The sequence below is a fragment of the Belonocnema kinseyi genome, chromosome 10 (genome assembly GCF_010883055.1).
Source record: "Belonocnema kinseyi isolate 2016_QV_RU_SX_M_011 chromosome 10, B_treatae_v1, whole genome shotgun sequence".
In the NCBI taxonomy this organism is placed as follows: Eukaryota; Metazoa; Arthropoda; class Insecta; order Hymenoptera; family Cynipidae; genus Belonocnema; species Belonocnema kinseyi.
The window spans coordinates 103748508-103755970 of NC_046666.1; the positions used below are offsets into that span (position 1 = coordinate 103748508).

The 7463-nt window shown below is 34.3% G+C and overlaps 1 pseudogene; it reads left to right on the forward strand.

Moving 5' to 3' along the window:
• Positions 1-4713: 4713 nt before the first annotated feature.
• On the forward strand, positions 4714-4861 carry LOC117182387 (annotated as a pseudogene).
• The last annotated feature ends 2602 nt before the right edge of the window (positions 4862-7463 follow it).

The window sequence follows — 7463 nt, forward strand, 5'->3', positions numbered from 1 at the left end:
GTGTATCTTTCTCTACCTATTCAAAAATGTAGTATTCTTATGAGTTTCGAAAATAATAATATATTTCGAATTTCAAACTCCCGCAAACTTGTATTAAACCAGCAAATGTTAATATACCTAAACACAAAATAACTTAGCTTAACGACTTATTAGTCGAAGTTCGAACACTGCAAAGGCGTCTACTGACCCTCCACTTATAGACGATGCAAATGATTTCACTTGTGTCTGACTTTTACAGTCAGCCACCTGCTGGGAACCTACCGGTACTAAGTCAGGGGTGTATGTCAACTAGCCAAGGCTAGACGTGGGTAAGCAGAGGATTCGTTTAGATAGAACGACTAGGATTCATGAAGATAATGCTATCTTAGACTTTAGAAAAGATAGAAAAAGATTCAATGAGATAAGAAGATAGGGATTAAAAAAGAAAGACAAGATTTTAGATTGCCTAAAGGATATAAAAAGATAGGCGTGGATAAGTATTCATTTGGAAAGAAACACTAGAAAAGGGGCCGCGAGTGGAAATAAAAGAATACATGTAGGCAAGTGGCGGATAAACATTGATAGGAAGATTGGGATTCAAAAGAATACAGGTGATTATAGATTGGGAGAAAGACAGAAAGTGATCCAAGAGATAGACCTGGGATCAAGACAGATACATCGGTTCTTTCCATTTCCATCTTGAAAATAGAAAATGATTTAAACGGACAGATACTCTATCTATTTACTTGCAGCAGGGTGAGTAGAATATGCAGATTAAAATTTTGAACAATTAATTCTTTCGAATGAGATGTATGAAGTAATACATTTGATTATGACAATTCTGTTTAAACAAAAATTAAAGAAATTTAAGTTAAATAATATTGTTATATATTATAATTGATATTTTTGTTTAAGGTAAGTTCTATAAAATAAAACGAGAGTGATAGTTTCTGTGAAATTAAGATTGATATCAGGTAAATGTGAAGTTTTATATAACCTACATATTGTAACATATTCATTTTTTACTTTCTCTGATAACGAGAATTTATCAACGTAAATTAAAAGAAAACATTCATTTTTTGTTGTGTAAAATGTATAAATAAATTTTCAACATTCAGATGTGTGATGCAAATATGCGAAAAACAATATTCAACAAAGATCAAAATTCCTGAAAATAGATAGTCTATAAATGAAAGCAGACTACATGTATGCCAGGATTTTCTTAAAAGTTTTCCATTTAATTAGTTTTTAATAACTATTTTAAACTGTTAGATTAAAGTTGTTTTATTTAAATTATGAATTTTCTTTTGGGACTATTGTTCTTCATAAACTCCAAGTATGCTGAAATATTTGACCATTTCGAAAATTTTGAAAATTAGAAGATTTTGAGAGATCCAAAAAATGTTCAGTATGATTGATTCCACATTTCATAATGAAAATTTGTACAGAAGCCTTGGGAAATTTTAAAAACTTCGAAAATATAAAAATTTTCGAGAAACGAACAAAATTTGGTAATATAGCGAATTCCAAACATATAATATGAATTTTATAAATTCCGTAAATAATGTCAGGGATTTTTCAAATTTCACAAATTTTAATGATCCTGTAAAATTTTAAACATTTATGAAATTAAAAAATGTTATTTCTTTTAAATTCTGCGAATTCTAGAAAATATTCAAAATTATGTAACTCTAAAGACCTCTAGAAATTTCGGACATTTTGAAGATTCTGTCAATTTTGGTAATTTTTTAAAAATAAAGGATTTATGGAAATTATAAAAAATTTCCCGAATTCTGAACATTTTCAAAATTCTAAAAGTTAGTTGTGTGCATTCTGGGAAATTCAGAAAATTCAAATTAATACACAATTTTCATAGAATTCGGGAAAACTCGTAACTATATGTCAAAATCTAAAATCTCTAGATATTCATATATTTCAAAAAATTATATGATATAGGATAAATGCAAATATTTTCTTGTTTAAAAAAATAAAGTATACCAGAATGTTTCAGAAAATATTTTACTCTAATTACAATTGTGTGATATCTAGTTATTATTTAAGTTAAAAAAATCCACTTATTATACTGTAAGACTAAGATTAAGATTATAGTTAATTTTTTTCAATAGTGAAAATGTAATAAAAATTGTTTTCTTTAATAAAAAAGTCTAAGAAATAATAGACCAACAAAGGAAATGGAACATTGCAAAAATCATCGACAAAATTATAATATAAATATATATCAGAGTTCTTATTTATATTTTTATATATTTCGAAAAACTGCGTTACTTAATGCAGCCAAGCCTGGATTTAATGCCGATTTTGGAACTAAGCACGGTATTAAATCCAGAGTCTCGAAACTATTTTTTCTCTCTCCTGGTTTTTCTCTTTCTTGTTTCTCTCTCTCTGTTTTGTGACACTTGAGTGAGCACCGCAAATCCTCCCGCAGCACCACTCATCCATTCCCGCCGCGCAGCGTTAATTCTCGGAAATATTAAATAAAGGATTACTATAGCCAGGTTTGACTGTACCTCAAAGACCCCTCAAAACCCACCCTCTCTTTACGCTATTCCATCAATGTACAAAACACGTAATTACATCACGACTTTAACCCAGCAAACACGTTTGAAAACTGTGCCGTAATAGTGTTATATCGAAGTTCTAAAACCCTGTTACAAGTGTGTTCTATAACAAATTAGGACCTTTATTATATTCTGTATTATTATTAACTTTATTATCTGTATTGTCCCGTCCGAATGTTGCTTCGACGTTCTGCGGAAAACTATTACGTTGAATTCCTTAAATAAAATAATGAAATAACTATTTTCCTAACTAATAACGGGAAGAAAGAATTGTACTACTGTAATGTATTTTCTAAATAAAATTTCTTTATAAAGAAGCAACGCAGTTTTGTAATTATATATGAAGAAGATTAATATTCTTTATCAGAACACTGATAAACACTTATTAAAGAATTATTACATTTTTTAATAATCAAATTGTATTAATATAAACAAAAATATATTTTTTTATCGAATATCATAGAATAACATATTAAAACACATTAAGAGTACGTGCACGAAGATCTAAGTAACTAAAGTATGAAAATTCAAAGAGCAAGTTAATGGGCCACATCTTTACGATATCATTACGACTTGGGTAAGACATCCTTTGCCCGTGCGTTTAAGATATATTTGCGACATTAAAATATGTTGGAGATATTTCAAGATAAATTAACGATACGGACATACATCGTCATCGCGATATCGTAAGGTCGTTCTCAAATTTTTTGCTTCGTGGGACGTTCTTTAAAATATTTAAATTTTTAATTTGACGGATCCGAAAGACATTTTGAGGCATTTTTCGATATTTTGAAACTACTACAAACACATTCAAAATAATTGAACTAAAAAATACGCTGAAAAAAAGGAACAAAGAAACATTAAAATAAAAAAATAAATTACCGAAAAATAGTGGAGTTTTGATGAAAGACAATTTTGATATTTTGCCTCCGATATTTTTCTATAATTTGCCATACTTAGATTAGTTTTGACCGGATTCAATATTTTCGAATTATTTCTATAGATTTAAAATAATTTGTCTAAAGTCTACGCTGAATAAAAGTAATAAAGCAAACAAAAAATTAAAAAGGAATTAAAGTACCGAGAAATAATGGAGTTTTCACGAAACACAAGTCTGACATTTTGCCTCCAATATTTATCTACAATCTCCTACGGATTTCATCAAATTATAACATAAATGAAAATTTATGTTAAGATAACCTTAAAATGTCCCAAGATGTTAATCTTCTTTGAATTCTTTATCCACATTCTCAGTAAAAACCGTTATTTAAACCTCTAATTATAAAACAGTCTTTTACCTTCTTTGAAGTCTAATAATTTTTTATTTGAAATAGCTATTTCCGGTGTAAGCGACTAAATAACCTGAAGTTATGAAAAACTTGTGAATATTCTTCAAATATAATTGACAAAAAATTAAAAATAACCATTTCTGACGAAAAACACTGACTTCATTCAAACATTCAGAGAAACTTAATCAAATTCTGATATCATACATTGTTTACTCCCGGTAAAAGGCTTGCATTAAAAAGTATTGAAAAATTTCATTCATTCAGTGGTAACGTGAGAAATATTGAATACTTCTGGATCCCGTTCTGGTCCTCCTGTTTTGAATATTCACGACAGTGAAGTTAGCTCTCTAATTGAATCCCTTTCTGTACCTAGCGCTGACAATATTTTGCTGAATACTACAAAGCAACCAAGAATTAGATACATTTTAATCACTTTTAATTTAGCAAATTTTGCTACATTTATTTACTACTTTTCGATATCTTATAATTTTCGCCGCCTAATGAGAATTAAAAAACTAAGGACAGAAACGGCATTCTTAGGGATTTAAATTTTCTAATACTTTTTAATGCAAGGGTACTTACCGGGCTATTATGTATTATCTTAAACTAATACTTATTTAATCTAGCTTTCATACATAAGTTCGTATATTCATGTGCCTAACACTTATGATAGTATAAATAAGAAATCATGATTCATCGGTAGAAGATTTGACATAAAACGATATTATCTATTATTTGAAGATTTGAATCTTGCCGCCTTTGGCAGTGGTTCGGCCGTAGTGCGCTAGGAAGCGCAGCGATTTGCCTTTCACGCAATTGAAATGAAGGCTCGAGTGTTTAAGAGAGGAGCCGAGGGTGCAAGAAGCATACTTACCTGGCGTAGAGAATATCGTGATCAATAAGGCGATTCCTCCTGGGTGAGGCTCTTCCATTGCACTATGGTCGTGTTGAGTCGAATATCCTGGGATATTATATTGCTGTGAGGGGTATATAAATATTCCACATTTGATACACGACAGTTCTAGAACTTTTATAAAATTGGCATAGCACTGTTATAGAATTGTCCTAGATTTTTTACTAAAAAGCGTACGAAAGTTCTAGATTTGTTCTAGAAATGTTACAGATCGATTGTCACAGCGTGCTAGATCTGTTACAGATTTGTTATACGACATTTGCAATTGAGTTCTAGAGATGTTCTAGAAATATTACAGAGCAATTGTTACAGCGTTCTAGATATGTTACAGAATTGTTACAAAACACTGGTAACTGAGCTCTAGAAATGTTACTGATCGTAAGTCGCAGCGTTCTAGAACGGTTACAGAATTGTTCTAGCGTATAACCGAACACGCAGGGCTCCCAACAATGGGTCGGCCAACAGTGCCGACCACTCTAGAGCTGGGGGAGCCAATGAAGATGGATTCAATGCGATGGATGGGCGGAATCTCGGGACCTTTAGGTGGACGGAGCGACTGAATCACGACTTGCTAGAGTGCTACGATGCGAGTGTGGCCCCTAAACGAGGTTACATGGCACGACTGCATGCTCTGTGATGCGAGAAACTCCCGGAGCCATTGCACTTTTCGCATCGACGTCTGCGAAACCATGCCGAACAACTTCAAAAAAAGGGCTATGATGAGCTTCGTGGACATTTTTCTGAAAAATCCGACCTCTGAGCTATCAATTATTGTATGTATAATGTAGCGAGAGCTTTGGCTAAAGCGAACCGTAAAACAAAACCAACGGTTGATCATAAGACCAAAAGACGAATGCATCAATTCGCCATAAAGATAGGCTGGGCAGACAGTACGCGTCCCGCATTGAGTGTAAGATTGAATACGTCACATCTAGCAGAAATTTTACCGCCAAGGTTCGATAGTACGCGCGCGATCTCCGGACCCGTTATCACACACTTAACAAATCCAAGCTGATGACCATTAGGCAGCATATTATTGAGAGAATACGGATACTACCTGGGCTGAAAGAAGTCAAAAGCGGAGGGTGAGGTGGGTCAGAGAAAATCAACAGTTTCTCTCTGACCCATCTCGACTCTTCCAAGACTCTCCAGTTACTGTCGACCAACCGCCCAAACGAGAGGACATCGAAGTACCTTGGAGAGAAGTTTACGAAGTACAGCATAAACTGGACGAAATCTCAAAAAATATAAATAGCTTCAAGGAGCTGTGTGATGCCCTCATAACACCTGATGAAGAATTCCCACCCATCACTACCGACGACGTGAAAAAGGTATTAAGAGGGATAAAGAACTATTTCTCTCCCAGATGAGATTGTATCAAGACCTTCGGGTGGAAGAAGTTTTCTTCAATCCATCAACATTCGGCCCGTATTTTCACCTCATATTTAAAGTCGGAAGAGCCAATTCCGGAGTGTTTGGTAGACGGGCGCACAATACTCCTGCCGAAAATAGGCAATCTTGCTGACACGAAGAATTACAAGCCAATAACTTTTCTGAACACACTGTATAAGATATTCAAAGCTATCCTAAATGATAGAATTGTTTGGGCAATTGAACCTGTGTGGCAACAAATGTATGAACAACGAGGTCAAAGAAAGGCGTTGCGGGATGTCGGGAAAAACTGCTCATCGATAGATGTGCCTGCAAAGATGCAGCATTCTACCAGCGTGACCTAGCAATGGCCTAGATTGATTATCGGAAGGCTTTCGATTCGACCTCCCATAGACTTAACATCTATGTATCTTTTGGAAAGCTTAAAGGTTCAACCGAAAATTGTGATGTGCACAGAGAGATTGATGCCTCTTTGGAAAACCAGATTTACTATCTCATCTGAAAAAATCGTGTGACAACTAACAAGGTCACCTTTCAGAGAGGTGTCTTTCAGGGCGACACCATGAGCCCACTTCTCTTTTGTCTTACATTATTGCCACTATATCTAACACTTCACCATTCCGACGGGTACTTTTGCGGCAAACCTACAAATCGAAAGTATAAGGTCACTTATGTATTTTACCTGGATGATCTTAAGATCGAAGCTAAAAACAAAGAGAAACTACATCTAGCTCTAAGGATTTTCGAACGATATACTAAGGAAACTGGACTGGGATTTGGGTTAGACAAATGCGCCTAGGTTTATTTTAAGCGAGGAAAACATAATGGGATCCCTGAAGACCCTGAGCTCATCGATAGAAGCGCTATACGACACCTTTGCGCAGGAGACACTTATACATACCTGAGCGTGCCACAGAGCCGCATTCAGGATGTGACATCTATAACGGATACTCCCCGAAGCAGATACAAACGTCTCATCCGGCAGATTTGATCTTTCGAACTGTCGGCGAGGAACAAAGTATCTGTAAGAAACATGCTTGCTGAAACACTCGGACCTAACATCAGTATTAGGGGTGAGAAAAATGCATCAAATCTTATCTATCTCAAGTAGTCACTCCTAAAAGCTCGGATTAAGAAAGCACACGAGAAAAACTTTCGTGAACAGCTCCTCGATAAGAGGATGCATGGTATCTTCCACAAAAATGTGGAGGATCATTCAATGTCCTGTGAGCTAACTTTTGCTTTCCTTAAATCACCCGGATTGATGCCTGGTACTGAGGATTTGATTTTGGCATTCCAAAAAGGTGTCAT